The sequence below is a fragment of the Apium graveolens genome, chromosome 9 (genome assembly GCF_009905375.1).
Source record: "Apium graveolens cultivar Ventura chromosome 9, ASM990537v1, whole genome shotgun sequence".
NCBI classification, from domain to species: domain Eukaryota; kingdom Viridiplantae; phylum Streptophyta; class Magnoliopsida; order Apiales; family Apiaceae; genus Apium; species Apium graveolens.
In genome coordinates this window covers 146,515,733-146,532,165 of record NC_133655.1, presented here as the reverse complement: position 1 = coordinate 146,532,165, position 16,433 = coordinate 146,515,733, and positions in this window count along the sequence as shown.

Here is a 16,433-nt window from a genome sequence, read left to right as displayed (position 1 = left end):
ATCAGCATTTGCCATCAGGGCATAATTCACCTCGCTTTTAGAATCGGAAGTGTTTGTCCAGCTTTTCTTCTTTGTGACAAGAGCCTTGCCTTTGTCATTCTTCATTTTCTTGCAATCAGGAGATATATGGCATTTCTCACCACAGTTGTAGCATTTGACTTTTGTGTAGTCTCCTCTGTCAGACTTCCCTCCGTTGCCTTCAGATTTTCTGAAACTCTTCTTATCAGAACTTGCACCTTTCTTGGAAAATTTCTTTCCCTTCCTAAATTTTCTGTATGCAATCCTTGTGATTCCTTTCACCATAAGAGCACACAGCTTCATTATCTCTTCATCAACATCCATCTCAGGCAAGCTTTCAGTTTCTGAGTCATCATCACTATCAAAACTTGATGACTCAGTATTAGACTTTGTGATGAGCGCTTTTCCCTTGCCTTTCCTTGAGGTAGCTGCCTTGAGGGATTCTTCCTCAGCCTTAAGAGCAACTATCCTTGACTTTCCTCCTTTCCTCTTGCTTCTTTGTTCCATCTCAAGTTCATGAGTCTTGAGCATCCCATAAATTTCATCAAGAGTTGTTTCTTCAAGATTATAGTTGTCTCTTATAATTGTGGCCTTTAAATCCCAACTTTCAGGAAGAGCTAACAGGAATTTAAGGTTTGAATCTTCAAGATCATACTCCTTATCAACTAATGACAAATCATTCAAGAGTTTGAAAAATCTGTCATATAAATCAGTCAATGACTCATTAGGCTTTGAGTCAAAGTGTTCATACTCTTGAGTGCGTATAGTCTTCCTGTTCTTCTTAATCGAATCAGTTCCCTGGCATCTGGTCTCCAAGGCTTTCCGTATCTCCTTTGCAGTCTTGCAGTTAATTACCCTGTTTGACATTACATTATCAATGGCACTATGCATCAAGAGTCGTACCTTAGCATCCTTAGCAATTGATGCGAAATCTTCAGCAGTTTAATCACTCTTCTCCTTTGGTACAGACTTTGTTGCTTCACCTGCAACTACAACAACGAGTTTTGTTGGTTTGTGAGGTCCTTCATTGATTCTATCAAGATATTCTAGATCTGTAGCTTCCAGAAACATAGTCATCCTCACCTTCCATATGGGATATTCAGATGGTTTCAGTATGGGAACTCTAATAGCCTCATATCGATTATGGATTTGAGTCTTTGGAGGTTCTTCAGTTTTGGTGGGTTTGGTTGGAGTTTCTACTATAGACATGATTGTTTTTGGATCTTAAACTGTTTGTGTGTTAACAGATAGGCTCTGATACCACTTGTAAGGTCATACACTATGTAGAAGGGGGGTTGAATACAGTGTATAGCACAATCAAATCGAATTCAAAGAACACAAGTACCAGAAAATATACTTTATTAAACTCTGTTACAATGTAGAACTGTCCTCTCTCAGTGATGAACAAATATCATGAGAGCTGCTAAGGTTACAATGAATAATATTCTTGATAATGATAACACTTATAGTGTAAACCCTATGTCTGTGTTTATATACTACACAGTTACAAGATAATCGCTAATTGATATGGAATATAATGATGCTTCCTAAAATATATCAATCAGATATCTTTTCTTCCAAGTATTCCATTCTTCACAGAATTCTTTCTTCATGCATATCTCTTCTTGCGTTTGTCTTGACCTTCTTTCCTTTCAATCAGCCGCCTTCCTTATCTGAAAGTTTCCTTTAAAATCTGATATTATCTCCTGATAAATATCTCCTGAACCTTAAGTACAGATAACTTAAGTTCTGTCTTCAGTATAAGTGCTGATATTCAGTTAAGTACTGATTTGTCCTGTTTAAGTAAGATCTGAAAACTAAACACAAATCATATTAGACATGACATTATCAAATATATCTAACAACATCCAATACATATCTGATTGTGATTTTTTGGTTACAGTAACGGAAAAAGTGATTGAGGTTCCAGTAACGGAACAAATGGTTTTACGGTTCCTGTAATCGAACGGAAGATTTGGAAATGAAAATAGCATGCTAAAATTTAACTCTGGTATTTATGCACAGCACACGACTGTTGATTTTGTTTTATAGAGCATTCTAGTTTTGATATCCAGTTTATACATCTTTTACTTATTTTCTAATGAGTTATGAATTATGTTCCTATAACTGCTTTACTTTAAATCGTTTTACTTGTTATTCATATAGTGATACTGCTGAGCAATTGATTGCTCACCCTTACAGAATGTTTTATATATGTATTGCAGATGCCTAGGAGATTTTTATGTGGTAGTCAGGGCAGAGTTCCAGTTTTTTCTGTGTCAGGATCCTCTGAGGTAGTTGTGTTAGACCAAAGTTGGTCTATTGAGTTGCTGTATTAAGATAGTATTGTCAGGATTGTCTTTAGTAAGTTGGGTTTGTGATGATTGTAACCTAAGTCATACTTAAACCTGGAAAAGATCTTGGTAAAGGGGTTGTGTTTATATAATAATGTTGAGTTGGATTATGTTATGTTATTATTGTTATTGATGACGTCAACTCCTGACCCCGGGGTTGAGGCCGTCACAGTTGATATCAGAGCTACAGGTTTGAGTTCCTGATTTAGGTTAGAAGTAGAGTCAAAAGAGTGCGGGAAGATTTATTTATAGATGGGAGTCAGCAACCTTAATCATAGGAGCGAGTCTAAGAGTTCAATCGAGGGTTTCGAAGACGAAACCCTGACGCCTGTTAAGGATTGGCGGGAACTGCCCTAGCTTTTAATAGGTCTCCCTCGTATATATGTATCGTTGGCAATACCGATAGAGGTTTAGATATTCCTCTCGAGAAGACGAGTCTGATCGCGAGAGTTCAGTGTTGAGCGGGCCTTGATGTGTCAGTTGAAGGGACGCCAACGTTATTTCTAAATAATGGATAATCTATGTCAAGGAATGTTACTAGACCGAGTGTGTGACCTCGGTGAGTTCGGATAGTATGGTAATAGTTGATGGCTTTTATAATAGCCAAGTCTCATGAAGTATGGGTATCAGTTGTGTTGTTTATAACTTGAACCCTGGCATGCTCTTCTTGAAAATATATTTTGTTTTCAGTGTAATTGTTTCCTATTCTATAAGTTGCTTATTTTCCTTGTGAGAAAGTTAAGAACGCGAAGTAAGCAGCATAGGGTTCTGCTAATCTCAGTACAAATCAGATTCTCCCCTCCTTATTTGTAAATTTTTATTTAAACATTGTTTCCTTCTTCGGTGATTCAATCAGTTGATTGAGGGCAAACAATGCATATGATTTGACTGTTTGTCTGTGTGACAAAGGATCTGGTGGGATGCCACTGATGTGTGTGTTGTGAGCTATGCGGTACTAAGATTGGCCATCCTATGTACTTGTATGGTTGCTCTCAGTCATACCTACATCTTCTACACTGTTCCTTCTTATTCGATTCCTTTGATTCCCTGACTTTGAAATTTCATTTGAAATCCCGAGGAAATGAGTTGTCGGTAGCTTTTGTAAATAGACAGTCCTGGTTATTGAAAGTAAACAAGAGATGATTGTCTGGAGGAATAGAAGTTTTGCATCGGGCTGCTACTTCAAAAATAAAAGTAGTAGAGAGGATTTATGATTCGATATTGAAGATTGCAGCTTTAGAAAAGTTAAATCCGTGGAAGAGGGGTCAACTGTAAGAGATAAGAAGTCGCCTTGGGAAGGATGGTTGATTGAAACTCAGACTAGTGTGTTCATGTACACGTCATTGTTTGGATTAGAAATTTCCAGCCTTGAAACTCAGATTAGTTGACTGAGATCCTTGAGATTTCAGTTTTGATAGCATTCATGTACAAGTCATTGTTTGGATTAGAAATTTCCAGCCTGTCGAGAAGATGTAGAAACTCTCTATCATTGTTTGTACTCAGCTGAAGTATATCAATAACTCTTCTTGCTTCATCCCATTTTACACCAATCTTTAGATTCACATCTCTTCTTCTTTCTTCAGCTTTAATGTCATGAAGACGTTGCTTTTAAAGAGTTTTTGTTCTTTGGATTTCTTTCTTCATATCAATGATCTGAGATATCTTTGTAAGTTCAGCTTCTTTTCTCTTTAACTTTGACTGCTGCTGCTGGAACTCTTTCTCAAAAACAGGATCCACTTGAGCTTCCTCTTCCCATTCTTCAAAATTACTTTCCTCCTCAGCTTCAAAGATACCAGCTTTACCTTCCAAGACTAGTTCAGTGGGAACATCAAGAATATCGAAGTCATCTTGTTCTCCACTATAGTAGACATCATCAGCCTTCCTTGTTTCTCCAGCAGGAGAATCTTTTTCTTTTCCTTTTGCACTTCTCCCGTGCTTCTCCCCCTTAGTTGAGGAATCCTCTACAGATTTCCCTTTAGACCCTTCATGACCTCCATTACCTCCAGAGCCCGAGCCTCCACCAGACAGCCTTGAAAGAAGGTCATTTGCTCTTCATTAGGGCAGTGAGAATTTTAAAATCCATAAAATACAAGTGCTTCATCCCTTCATTGAGATGTTCCATGCCCTTTTTTATCTTTAGGAATCTGGAAGAGTCTAGTGAATGGTTCATTTCAATCAGATCTTCAAGAGAATTCATTCTTGTATGGATAGCGTAGAGGTTTGAAATGTCTTCGGCTGATAAAGTTGAAGATTCCTGAATGGAGTTAAGCTTTGGTATCACAGTGGTCTTCAAATCTGAGATATCATTCCTGATGAATGCCAGCTGATTGTTGATAGAGGTGGAAGAAGAAGACCGTTCAACCACTTGTGCTTTGAATGTTTGAGCCTCAGCCTGACTTTTAGCAAGTTGTTCTTTCAGAGTAGCAATCTGAGCTAACAGGTTTTCAATGTTTGTGTATGTGTGTGCGCTCACCTGAATATCTCTTGTTCTTGGTTCACTCATCTCACGTGCTTGTGTTTCTCTCAATATAATTGCTCGTGAGGAGCCATCCTGTTGCTGGTCTTTTGTACTTGCAATTGAAATCACCATAGCCTCTTCAAGAGAGGTCAGTGGTGGTGCAATGGGAATTCGCGAGTCCCGATCCTCAGCTAAGTCTATCTTTTCATGGGAAATAGATGTCTAAATTGCTTCAGGGATAGACTAACCGAGTTGCCCTCCACTTTCTCCAAATAAATCTGCGAGTGGAGAATCCCGTGAGGGAACCAGAGGTGTTGGATCTGGGAGGGGAGAAAATGACTCTATTAGAGGTGGCTGAGAGTCAGATTTTCCCTCTGAAGCATGTGACTGCTCTTCTGACATAACTATGGCAGGCACTGTAACCGACTCAATGTGCACTCCTCTCTCTGTGTCCTGAGTGTCATCTATTGGTATGTATGCTTCCATTGTAAGTAATGGAAGTGTGCTTGACTCAGTACAAGATGCCATGGCCCTATGGTGAATTTCAATAGATTCATCCTATTGATAGAATGTCTCTAGTAACTGTTCAGTGGCAATTTCAAAGTCCATGTCCTGTTGAGAGGACAAGGATGGGCTTTCAGATGCCTCAGTAAATGTTCTTCTCTTCTTGGGAGGAGGCAGAGCTGAGGGTTCATTCACATCTAAAAACACATCACTTCCTACTAACCTTCTCGGTAACATTTTTGACAGTGGGGGAGAGTTTGAGATAGGTTGTGATTCTGTGTTTGGCTCTATGACCTGGGATTGAAGCTGTATGTTATGGATAAAAAACTAATATATATAATTGCTGTATTTAGTACTAAGGAACGTGAACTTCAAGGCTCGATTTGACTGCTCTTGTGTTTCGTGACTCAATCTGCCTTTAACAAGATGCCTACGTACCTTGCTGATTGCCAAGGATCAAGTCAAAAAACGTAGTTCTGATCTGTGGGGTGAGGCCCCTTATATAGATGTTGGGAGTCCTTGAATTGGACTTGGTATAGGAGACTTGGTGGGCAAGTCTCATAATTAGAATGGACTTAGGAGTCCTAAATAGTAGGAAACTGATTCCTTATCCTTTTAGATCCCCTTGAGGATAATCTATAAGGATTTATATCCTTATCGATAGTTGATTTTTACCTTATTAATTAATTACAAAATTAATAATTAATTAATAATCAGGGCTTTTGGGCCTTCTTTATTCCATCAGACCTGACCTGGTCTATCAGGCTTAACCTTTCCGGTCTGAGTATCATATATCTTTTTATTGGGCCTAGCAGCCCACACCTTGCAGTATTTAATCATAATTTATTTATTCCTATCATTTGCCCCCCAACTTTTGGGAAACATTGATTAGGTTTCGCAAAAGTTAAGTCTGTTTATTCCCTTACAGGGTTTCGTTTTTGCGTAAAGTGTGGAGCGACCTACACATTTACAATGAATCTTCCTTTTATTCAGGAATTATCTTAATTTCAGGAATTTTTCCCTTATTTCCGGGATTTTCCCTAATTTTCTGGAATTGTTCCTTTAATTTCCGGATTTTTCCCTAATTTTCTGGGATTTATCCTTTAATTTCTGGATTTTTCCCTAATTTTCTGGGATTTATCCTTTAATTTCTGGATTTTTCCCTAATTTTCTGGGATTTATCCTTAATTTTATGGATTTTTCCCTAATTTCCCGGGACTTATCCTTAATTTTCTGGATTTTTCCCTAATTTTCTGGGATTTATCCTTTAATTTTCTGGATTTTTCCCTAATTTTCTGGGATTTATCCTTTAATTTCTGGATTTTTCCCTAATTTTCTGGGATTTATCCTTTAATTTCTGGATTTTTCCCTAATTTTCTGGGATTTATCCTTAATTTTATGGATTTTTCCCTAATTTCCCGGGACTTATCCTTAATTTTCTGGCTTAAAATCGATCAGAATGCATTCAAAATCGATCATGATGTAGACAAAATCGATCAGGATGCAGCCAAAATCGATCAGGATGCAGCCAAAATCGATCAGGATCCTGATCGAATTAGCTCAAGATCTTACACTCTGGTCGATAGGATTCCTGATCGATTTCGATCAGGATTCTTACCGAATTGGCCTTCAAAGTGACACCCTAGTCGATTGTTACACGGGCTTAATCGACCAGGATTCCTGATCGATTTCGATCAGGACTCTGATCGAATTAAGTGGCTCTCGACCATTCTGATCGAATGGAATATCAATCAGAACTCTCTTCTGTGTCGATCAGGACTCTGATCGATCTTAGGGGATTTCTTCCCTCCTGTTCGAATAAGATATCGATCAGGACTCTCTTCTGTGTCGATCAGGACTCTGATCGAATTAAGTGGCTCTTGACCATTCTGATCGAATGGAATATCGATCAGGACTCTCTTCTGCGTCGATCAGGACTCTGATCGATCTTAGGGGATTTCTTCCCTCCTGTTCGAATAAGATATTGATCAGGATCCTCTTTTGCATCGATCAGGACTCTGATCGAACCATATTAAGATTCTGGTCGATTTTTGACTTTTTAAATTCCACAGGAGCTTCTAGATTGTTCCTGATACTTCTTGTAGATGGGCCTCTAGGTTGGGCCTGGCTAAATGGGCCTAAAAACGCCTCGTATTCCGAGCTTTTCGCCTATATAAGTGTAGTGTGGAGTGAGAATCCTCACTTCACTTCCCACTTCTCATTTTCTCTCACAATTTTCTCTAGAGTTCTCCCTTTGAGAAGGCGATTTCCGGCGACCAAAGCCACCGCAGCTCCACCATTCTCAAGTATTTTTGGGTTTCAAGCCTTCAACCGAAGCATATCAATGGCGGACCGTGACCTGGCTCGTTTGCAGAAGATGAATGTCTCTAAAAGAGGTACAAACATTCAAATTCAATCTCCATATACTTCCCTCATTGATATGATTAACTCGAGAGGTGATGAATATCCTTCTCTATCTGCGTTAGATTCGTATAATCATGGTAACACTTTTCATGAGTTAGATGGTAGGATAGAGTCTATGAACACCCTGTACAGACTTCCACCCCACCTTAGGATCACTCAAGCCGCCCCTGGGGATATGACTTGTAATTGGGAGGGGGATACCCTGTTCATTTATCGAGGAGCCCTGACCGCAGGTCTTAGGTTCCCATTCCACGAATTTATTCCTCGTTTACTAGCCGATGTACGAATCAACCCTTGTCAACTCCCTCCTAACGCCTGGAGGAACATTATCTGTTTTATGGTCCTTTGTCTCAGGAATAGCTTCCCTCTTTCCGTAGCTGTCTTTAGGAAAGTTTTCCAATTCTATAATAGTTCCATGAGTCAGCCGGGCTGGGTTTTAATTCGCCAACGGCCCAAAATTCCCCATATCTTTGATAGTAACTCTATAGTCGAGAACAACCCTAAATGGAGGGATGAGTTTGTCAGGCTGACCTGGGCTGGGGGTGATTGGGCCACACTCTTCCGTAGGCCATTTTGCAAAGTATCAGATGGTAGTCCTGGTAGCATCAGATTAACTGATGAGGAGGAGGTGGCCTACCAAGCCGTAATTTCAGATGATGGGAAAACAGACACCTGGACCCTTTTAGAGGAGTTTTCCTTGAAGAAAGTTGGTCTCTCCCAGGCCAGTGATAAGGGTAAATTTATACCTGCGTAATTATTTTTCCTTCTCTTTAATCGCACTTTTTCTTTTTTCTGGATTTTAATATTCCTTCTACTTTTCCTTTCAGCTTGTGAGGCTATTAATAATGTCAATAGGCCCAAGGAGGGGGAATCTGGCCGCCAGAAGAGGGCCAAGTTAAACAGGGACCCCAGGAGCAAACCTGACGGTCCTTCTTTCCTTAAGCCCCACGTCCCGGTGGTCGAGCTGGGGGACGATGTGGATCCTCCACTTAAGGCACATTCCTTCAGGCCTAACTGGGGCTTCAGGAGGAGCGATACGGTGGTTGGATCCACCAAACATGCCAAGGATTGGTCGTACCATTCCATCACTCCCCACGATTTCACTGACATTGTTACGGGGAGTGATATCGAGACTATTGAGCTTCTGGGTTCTCAAGCCCAAGCTGCGGTTATTTTCTTTTTTCTTCTCTTCCTTTTGTGAATTTCAACTTTTCTTGTATCCCAATGAATTTGTGCTAACTCATACATATTTCTTTGCAGAGTAATACCTATTTCCAGGCGGCCCTACATCAGGCTAGATCCTGGAAGGGTAACTCTGATGATTTTGAGAAGGAGATGAAGAAGTGGGAGGAGAGAGCCAAGGTCCTGGAGAAGAAGCTGGACACGAAGAAAGAGGAGCTGGCTAAGGCTCATTCCGAGCTGGTGAAACTTAGGAGCGATAAGGATAAGCTCATTGATGACTACATGGATTCTGACAAGTTTAAGAATCTCATGGAGATTCATGATGATGGTCTTTATTCCCTACAGTTTACTCAGGGATGGGATGCGGCCGTAAAGGCGGTTTCTGAGAAGCACCCGGGCTTAGTCGACCCTAAGGACTTTATAAGTCCCGAGCAGGCTGAGTCGGAGGACAGCATAGATGCCCTCTTTAACTCCCCTCAGCCAGATGATCGCATCTTGGATCCTAACACTGCTTCTCCTCCCGCTTCTCCTGCGAAGGACGCTGAAGGCGCTGATAAGGAGAAAGAGAATGAAGGCTCCCGCATGGAGGAGTAATTTTTCTATTCTGTAATTTTATCCTTAACTTATGTCTGGACTTTTGTTTGTATTAAAACTTATTACCCTCCGGGGCTATTTTATATGCTACTTTCCTTATTTGCATTCTCTCCTTCATTTTTCCGATACTTTAATATTCAAACTTGGCTTAATGGGCCACACAAGTATTATCACAACTCAAACATTTATAGGTTGAAATAATTTCGAACTCTTCAATTTCAAGTTTGGTTTTCCAAAACCTTACAAAATATGGGTTCGACCCTGATCTATAATAAAAATCCTATGCAAACAAAGCTTCAAGGTGCTTTTAAACCTACTTGTCATAATGACAAGTGAGAATCGTACTTTGACCATCTTACACGTAGTAAACCTTCAGGTTTTGTGCATGCCAGGTTCTCGGGACTTCAAAACCATCCATAGTCTCCAGCTTGTAGGTTCCTCTACCCTGAACGCTCTTGACTCTATACGGCCCTTCCCAATTTGGGGCAAGCTTTCCTTTCTGTCCGACACCAGAAGCCTCTATTTTTCTCAAGACTAGGTCACCTTGTTTGAAAAACCTCTCTTTAACCCTTAGGTTGTAGTAGAATGAAGCCTTTTTCTGATATTCTACTATCTTTGCATGTGCTTTATCTCGCACTTCATCGATTAAATCCAGGGCTAACCTCTGCCCTTCCTCATTTTCTTCTGAATTGAAAGCTTGAATCCTTGGAGAGGAATGTGATATCTCTACTGGAACTTCTGCTTCTGCCCCATATGCCAACATGAAGGGGGTTGCTCCTATCGTGACTCTACAGGTAGTCCTGTAGGCCCATAGTATTGGAAGTATTTCATCCACCCAATTATTTCTTAACTTCTCGATCCTCTTCTTGAGTCCATCCAGGATTATCCGATTTGCTACCTCTGCTTGCCCATTGGCTTGTGGGTGAGCCACAGAGGTGAATCGTAACTCAATTTCATTTTCTTCACAATACTTCTTGAATTCCTCATTGTTGAATTGTGCTCCATTGTCAGTGACGAGGATACGGGGAATTCCATATCGGCACATAATGTTTTCCCACATGAATTGTGCAACCTGCTTAGTTGTGATTTTGGCCAAGGGTTTGGCTTCGATCCACTTGGTGAAATAATCAATGGCTACAATCAGAAATTTCCTTTGTGCCGTGGCCATAGGAAAAGGCCCTAGAATATCCATCCCCCACATAGCAAAGGGAATAGGCGAGTTGATAGAGGTCAGCATCTCGGGGGGTTGTCTAACAACTGGTGCATGCTTCTGACAGCGATCAAACTTCTTTACATATTGTTTGGCATCAGCCATCATTTCTGGCCAATAAAAGCCTAAACGGGTTATCTTATGAGCTAAGGCCCTGCCCCCCAAGTGTTGTCCACAAATACCTTCATGCACTTCCTCAAGAGCCAAGCGTGCCTCATCGGGCCTGAGACACCTCAAGTAAGGAACCACGAAAGATCTTTTATACAGAATCCCATCTATCAAAGAGTACCTTAGTGCTCGAACAGTTAACTTTCGTGCTTCAGTTGCATCGCTTGGCAACCATCCAGTTTGAATGTGAGCCTTAATGGGATCGATCTATGATGCCCACAGGCCTACGGGAGCCACAAGCTTAACATCTATGCTTCGTGTCTTCAAAACACGGAAGTACACACTTCCTGAACTTTCTTCAAACTCAGATGAAGCAAACTTTGATAGCGCATCTACTTTAGCATTTTCTTCCCTTGGAATGTGTTCAACATGGCATTCATTAAATTGGGTCATCACAGCCCTTACTAGGCGAACATATTTAGCCATCGTATCATCCCTTGCCTCAAATTCTCCCTTTACCTGGGATATGATCAGCTTCGAGTCTCCACGGACCTTTAAATTTTTGACTCTAAGTGTCCCAGCTAGACCAAGGCCAGCAATCAGGGCTTCATACTCTGCCTCATTGTTTGTGGTTGGGAAGTCTAGCTTCATAGCATACTCAATTAAGAATCCATCAGGGCTTTGCAAAACCAATCCTGCTCCACTGGAGTTTGTTTTTGATGCCCCATCAAAATAGAGAACCCAATATTCTTTATCATCCTTCTCTTTGTCCCCATTGTCGACTCCCTTGTCTTGAGGTATGATATCTTCCTGCCCCCCGACTTCTTGGTTGGGTATGGTACATTCCACCACGAAGTCAGCTAGTGCCTGGGCTTTTATAGCCGTGCACGGCTTATACTTGAGATCGAACTCTCCCAACTCTATTGCCCACTTAATCAGTCTTCCACTTGCCTTGGGACTGTGAATGATGTTTCTCAGTGGCTGATTTGTTAGTACTTCAATCTGGTGAGCTTGAAAATAAGGACGCAGCTTTCTTGAAGCCATTATCAAGGCTAAAGCGAATTTTTCAATAGTTGAATAATTCAACTCAGCACCATGCAAGATTTTGCTGACATAGTATACGGGTTTCTGGACTTTCAGTTCCTCCTTAACCAACACCGCGCTCAAGGCGCTCTCTGAAACAGCCAAGTACAAGAATAAAACTTCACTCAGAACTGGCTTGGCCAACAACGGGGCCTGGCCCATATATTTCTTTAACTCTTCAAATGCCTTCTGATTTTCCTCACTCCATACGAAGTCTTTAATGTTCTTTAGTGACTTGAAGAATGACAAGCACTTGTCTCCTGACTTGGAGATGAATCGTCCTAGCGCAGCAACCATTCCTGTGAGCTTCTGAACATCCTTGATAGTTTTGGGTGGTTCCATGTCCAGGATCGCCTTTATTTTATCGGGGTTAGCCTCAATTCCTCTTTTTGAGACCATCAATCCCAAGAATTTTCCAGATCCTACTCCGAAAGCACACTTCGTAGGATTCAACATCATCTTGTGGTACCTCAGGACCTCAAAAGCTTCCCTTAAATGGGCTATATGATCAGTCTTTACTAGACTCTTGACTAACATGTCGTCAACATAGACTTCCATAGTCTTACCAATAAGATCCTTAAAAATTCTATTCACCAACCTTTGATAGGTGGCTCCTGCGTTCTTGAGACCAAATGTCATAACAAGATAACAATAAACACCAAAGTCAGTGATAAATGATACCTTTGGAATGTCATCCTTATGTATTTTGATCTGGTTATATCCGCTAAATCCATCCATGAAACTCAGCATCTCATGTCCAGCAGTGGCATCAATCAAAGTATCAATTCTAGGCAGCGGAAAACAGTCTTTGGGGCATGCATCATTCAGATCAGTGAAGTCTATACACATCCTCCACTTTCCATTAGCCTTCTTCACCATTACCGGGTTTGCTAACCATTCCGTAAATTGAATCTCCTCGATAAAACCAGCCTCTAAGAGTTTTTCTACCTCCTGTTTTATAGCTTCTTGTCTTTTCGGGGCAAAATTTCTTTTCTTTTGTTTCACGATTTTCCGGCTTGGATCCACGTTTAACTTGTGAGTAATCAGTTCCGGGTCTATACCTGGCATATCAGCTACTGACCATGCAAACACATCACTATTTTCTTGCAAAAATTTCATCAACTTCCCTCTAAGGGGCTCCTCTAATGTGGCTCCAATGAAAGTCATCCTCTCAGGATTCTTGGGGTCTAAAGGAATCGAAACCAAATCTTCTGCTGGCTTTCCTCTCTTCTCGTCATTTTCTCTGACATCCATATCTTCAATAGGAAGAACCTGCCCCCCGACTCCATCTGCCCTCAAAGAGGCCACATAACAGCTTCTAGCCATTTTTTGATCTCCTCTCTCTTCTCCAATCCCGTTTCGGGTGGGAAACTTCATGACTGAATGGTAGGAAGAGGGGACTGCCTTGAAGGCATGTATCCCTGTTCTCCCCATGATAGCATTATAAGTTGAACTAGCCTTTACCACCATGAAATCCAGCATCTGCGTTGCTTGCCTTGGCTCCGTACCTATGGTGGTCGGTAATTTGATTATCCCTTCCACAGGACATTCTACTCCAGCAAACCCATATATCGGCATGTCGGTAGGTGTCAACTGGGAGTCGTTATACCCCATTCTTAGAAAGGTGTCGTGGAGCAAGATATCCACAGAAGCACCATTATCCACAAGGACCCTCTTAACCGGGCTATTTCCTATTATCGGTGTTATGACCAGCGGGTCGTCATGGGGAAACTTCACACCCTCTAGGTCGGAATCATCAAAAGCCAATGTTACTTCTATCCTGGCCCTCTTCGGGGCTTCTCCAACAATATGCATAACCTCCCTGGTGTATGCCCTTCTGGAATTTTTGGACAATCCAGCAGCAGTTGGACCTCCAAAGATCGTGTTTATCACAGGTCCTCGAGGACGTCGTGGTCCTCCAAAAATTGCATTTATAACCGGTCCTCTAGGTTGGGGATTCCGCCCCTGATCGTCTTGGTCCCTCCTACGATCTTCAAAGTTCTTCCTTCCATTATTGTTTATGTCCCCTCCATCTCCAGTATACTTGTTCAACCTTCCTTTTCGAATCAAAAACTCAATTTCATCTTTCAATTGTCTACACTCATCGGTGTCATGGCCAACATCTTTGTGAAACCTGCAATACTTGCTCTTATCTAGCTTGGCGGGATCAGCCTTCAAGGGCTTAGGCCAGCGAATATCTCTATCTTTCTCAATCTCCATCAAAATCTGACTTCTAGGAGCACTCAGCTTAGCGTATTCAGTGAACTTTTGCCCAGGTCCTCCCTTCTTGGGGGTTGAATCAGGGTTTTGTTCGGTTCTACGATATTTGTCCTTAGCGATATACTCCAGATCAGTTTTTCGCTTCTTGCCTCCAGTGGGCTCATTACTTACTACGGTCTTCCTCATGCTTTCTTCAACCTTGATATACTTCCCTGCCCTCTCTTGGAGTTGCAACATGTTTTCAGGGGGACGTTTGGCCAAGGACATCTTGAAAAACTCATCCCTGGTTCCTTGTTGCAGTGCTATCATGGCTACCTTATCATCAAGGTCTGGGACTTTTAAAGCCTCCTTTGTAAAACGATTCAGGTAATCTCTCAAGGATTCCTTAGCTCCCTGTACAAGACTCATAAGAGATGCTGAACTTTTCTCATGGACTCTGCCACTGATGAATTGCTTAATAAAATCCTGGCTTAATTCTCTGAACGATCCAATAGAATTTGGGGGCAGGTGACTGTACCATCTTTGAGCCATACCCTACAGGGTTTGAGGGAAGGCCCGACACTTTATAGCATCATTCACGGGTTGCAGCAGCAGTGCATTAGAGAATGTCCTAACATGATTAGCGGGGTCTCCCGTGCCATCATAGGCTTTGATAGTGGGCATCTTGAATTTCCTTGAGATATGGGCATTCATTATCTCTTCTATGAAGGGTGGAGTTGGATCATCAGGATCTCCAAGGGGAAGGAGATTGCTTGGATCAGTTCTTGGGACAGCAGCCCTTCTTCTTACCGGACCATCCAGGTCTATGACAGGAGGAGGATTTCTCCCCCTAGGAGGTATCTGGGGTCTGGTGGCCTGGTGAGCCTCCAAATCATGCCTCAGCCTTTGGATTTCAGCCTCATGAGCCCTGATCCTTTCCTGCACTTCTTGGGGATTCGCCCCTGGGGTGTTTTGGGGGCGTTGCCTTCCATCGGCCATTGGCTCTTTTCCAGGACGCCTCCTTCTTGGGGCCACTTCATCATCCGAAGATTCGGAGTCTCTCTCAGTGTAAGGACCAGAAAATTCCCGATCCTCAGGGATAGGACCCGGACCTCGTATATAGGGGGCGACTGCCCTCGTGCTTCGCTTCGCCCAGCATATCCGCTTCCTCTAACCTCAGGGTGAAGGGGCATCCCATAAGGGGGGTTAGTGGTAACAACAGTTGAATATTCATACCCGACGGGTCGAGAATTCACAGGTATATGTACTTGTTGAACTCGAGGATTCGTACCTTGAATAGTCGGGGGAGTCGTTCCTTGTGGCTGAGATTGAGTTGCCCTTATCTGGTTCTCCGCTTGAGTAGATGCATAAGTTGAGTGGGGAGGAATCTCCACGGTTGACGAAATCACCTGAGTTGTCCCTGATGGTGTTCCCTCCTCCAGAGTGCTGGTTGTTCTCCGTGTTCTCGCCATGGTTGTTGTTCCTTTTTCCCACAGACGGCGCCAAATGTTATGGATAAAAAACTAATATATATAATTGTTGTATTTAGTACTAAGGAACGTGAACTTCAAGGCTCGATTTGACTGCTCTTGTGTTTCGTGACTCAATCTGCCTTTAACAAGATGCCTACGTACCTTGCTGATTGCCAAGGATCAAGTCAAAAAACGTAGTTCTGATCTGTGGGGTGAGGCCCCTTATATAGATGTTGGGAGTCCTTGAATTGGACTTGGTATAGGAGACTTGGTGGGCAAGTCTCATAATTAGAATGGACTTAGGAGTCCTAAATAGTAGGAAACTGATTCCTTATCCTTTTAGATCCCCTTGAGGATAATCTATAAGGATTTATATCCTTATCGGGACTCTTCTCAATAGCTGATTTTTACGTTATTAATTAATTACGAAATTAATTAATAATCAGGGCTTTTGGGCCTTCTTTATTCCATCAGACCTTACCTGGTCTATCAGGCTTAACCTTTCCGGTCTGAGTATCATATATCTTTTTATTGGGCCTAGCAGCCCACACCTTGCAGTATTTAATCGTAATTTATTTATTCCTATCACTGTGGTTCTACAACTTCATGGTCAGCCCTATCAACCACTGGGGGTCTTACATTAGAAGTAGGAATAGGTTGAGAGTGAGGAATTATTACCTGCAGTGGAAGAGCATCTGATGTTTGTGCCTGGGTGGCTTGAACCACTAGAGGTTGAGTTTGCTGTTCATGACCGGGAAGATTAAAAATTGTTAAGGAATAAAGGTGGCCATGAAAGCAGATACAAGTACTGGAACTTGCATGAATTT